This window comes from Rhinopithecus bieti, unplaced genomic scaffold, assembly GCF_001698545.2.
Source record: "Rhinopithecus bieti isolate Rb0 unplaced genomic scaffold, ASM169854v2 scaffold_7967, whole genome shotgun sequence".
NCBI lineage: Eukaryota > Metazoa > Chordata > Mammalia > Primates > Cercopithecidae > Rhinopithecus > Rhinopithecus bieti.
Window position 1 is genome coordinate 983,107 of NW_016806112.1, and position 3,191 is coordinate 986,297.

Genomic DNA, 3,191 nt, shown 5'->3' on the forward strand with positions numbered 1-3,191 from the left:
CCGGGGGGGGGGGGGGGGGGCTGGTGACTTTCCTGGACCTCTACTGGCCTCAGGCCATGTCCAAGTCCCCTTCCCCAAGACTCCCCCAAACCCCTGCCTCCCCACACACCTTGGGATAACACAACCCTACTGGCCTATTTTGCAAACTATCTTTCTGGGCCTGGCCTATTTAGAGAAAGTGTGGACCCCAGACCTAGACCCAAAGGAAGTTTCTTACTGACTCTGAGACCTTGTGTGCGAATTTTTTCCCTCTGAGGCCGCTGCTGCCTCCACTGTAAAATGGGTTGATGACAGCACATGTCTCACAGGGAGTTCAGGGGGCAGCAGTAAGTTGGGATCACAGGGGCTGGGCAGGGTGTGAGCCGTCAGTGCGAAGGGTACTCCACAGATGGAAGTTCCTCCCTGTCCTCAGGACACAGCCCTCTCTCCTGACTCCATTTCTTCCAACTATTTTTGCTCACCTCAGTCTTGACCTCCCAGGCTCAGGTGATCCTCCCACCTCAGCCTCCTGAGTAGCTGAGACTACTGGCGTGCACCACCATGCCTGGCTAATTTTTGTGTTTTTTGTAAACATGGGGTTTTACCATGTTGCTCAGGCTCATCTCAAACTCCTGGGCTCAAAAGATCCTCCCACCTTGCCCTCTCAAAGTGCTGGGATTACAGATGTGAGGCACCGTGCCCGGCTCTGGCTGTGCCTTTCTCCTGGTCTAATTCCATTCATGTTTGCAGAAGATCTTCTTTACCTCCAGCCTGTAAAGATCTCTCTCTTCCCTATGCTTCCAGTCTATTCGCTCGGCAACAAATATTTCCCAAGAGCTCACCAGAAAGAAGGCATTGTTTAAGGTGTTTCAAGGGACTGTGGGGAACTCAAGAGCCCCCAAGGTCCTGGTGGAGAGGTGGCTCCAGAAGCTGTGTGGGAGAAGGGCAAGGAGATCCTGCTGTCACCCTCTCATCCTCAGTAACCGGCATGGCTTGGCACATAGTAGGTGCTCAATAAATAATGCTTGAACATTGGACCAAAAAACTGAGATGCATTCAGATTGCACACACTCAAGCAGCTAGGGTGATGCGTGTGTGTTTCTGCAGACACACACTCAGGAGCACACACGTGTGCATGTGAGCATCGATGCACCCAACCCACCTGCACGCACAGCCCCGATGCCGAGGCCCACTCCAGCCGGCACCTCACGCGCATGAATGCTGCCTCCTGCACAAAGCTCATTTATTTTGATTTATGAATATTACAAAAATAAACCTGAGCATCTTCTTGGGGATTCTGTGATTCTGACACCGGTCCCTACGATATTGCTTTTTGCTCCTGGTTACCTGAAATTAGCAGAGTAATTCGGAATCTGCATCTTTATTTAAAAGAAAAAACTGTAGATGCAGAATTATAAAAATTTAATATGCTCCCAGGAAAATGAAAAATGAGAGGTTGTGATCTCGTCTAACACTTTCAAATGTGTTTATTAATTCATGTTTTAAATCATAAGTTTCATTCGGTGAGAGCCATGCACAGCAATAAGCCCGTTTTAAAATATTAATGAATAAACAATATTTCTCTATTGAAATATAACATGCTTCTTTGAACAATGGACCACCAGTAATAAATCAAAACCAGGAGAAAATTGCATTTCATATTTAATACAAGTTGAACTCTGCCTTTTTATAAATGATATCTTTTTTGTTTAATTGGCGTCAGTTCAGATCTAGCAGATTGCTAATAAAATTCTGGATTTCCATATTTAATGATGCGTACACTTTCTGCTGAAATTTTACCAGGAAAAAGGAATCAGCCTTTTATTATCTCCTGAGGTGGTGGTGAGAGGTGAGGCCTCGGCCTCAGGCCAGCCTTGAGGGTTGGGGGTGACAGGCTGGAGTAGGTGGGCTGAAAAGGCCACGCCACCCCCAGGACCCTCACTCTGCCATTGACAAACCCTGGTAACCCTGTGGCTGACCAGAAGTAATCGTTCCAACTGGAGGGCCTGGAGATGGGGCATCCTCTTCTGACCCGGGGCACAGTGTAGCAATAACAACAATGAGAAAACGCACCCCATCCCGGGCCAGGCACCTTCACATGCGTCAGCTCACTCAATCTTTACAACAGTCCTACGAGCTAGGTGAGAACGAAGTCCTCATTTTACAGATGAGAAAACTGAGGCTGCAGAGAGAGGAAATCCCATGGCCAAGATCACACAGCGGGTGAGTGGCAGGACTCGGCCTGACTCTGTGCTTGGATTCTTCACGCTTGGAGGAAGATGCACCCACCTGGGTTTTATCCACAGTGGGTGACCTGGGACTTGCAAGAGCCACGTGGTGTCTGCACAAGCTGGACTCTGAGTGCAAATCAGCCCCACAAGGCAGGTTGTAGATAGAGAATAAGAGCAGCCAGCCTTGGCAGTACTATTTGCAGAGCACTGTTCAAAGGGCTTTATCTGCACCAACTTGCGTGATCTACCCTGTGATGCCAGGAGGTAGGTGCTTGACAAGGAGACTGAGGCACAGGGAGGTTACATGACTTGCCCAAGGACACACAGCTGATAGGAGGCAGGGCCTGGATTCAAACCTGGGTAGTTTCACTCAAAAGCGCACATTCATCAGCGTTAAGCCACGGTGCTTCCTAGCTGTGACGTCACACCCCCCCCCCCAGGCATCCATTCTTTGCCTCTGTAAAGGGGCTGTATCCACTTGGCCATGAGGTGTGGCTCCTGGCAGTACATTTGGTGGCGCCCAGATGGAAGCAGGCCACCTGCACATGGCTGAGTCTGCCACAGCCAAGTCATCGGGCTGGGAGTGGTTGTGCTGGTTGTCCATGGGCTGGGTCGCCGGGCTCAGCAGGGACCAGTCGCAGGCCTATTATTGGCCAGAAGCATCTGTGGACACAGCAGCCTTCCTGAGGGTGTCTCTGGGATGCTCAGCTGCTGGGGAGAGGCACCAATGGCTCTGATGGGGTGTTGGGAGGAGACTGGCATTCTTCCCCTTCTCCTTTCTGCCCCGTCTAAGGCTCATCGTGAAACTGCAGACCCAGCATGATGAGAACGAGACACTGACAAGATAGCGGAGGCACAAAGGAATAAGAATGTGAGTTGACCGGGCGTAGTGGCTCACACCTGTAATCCCAGCACTTTGGGAGGCTGAGGCAGGCGGATCACTTGAGGTCAGGAGTTCAAGACCAGCCTGACCAACACGGT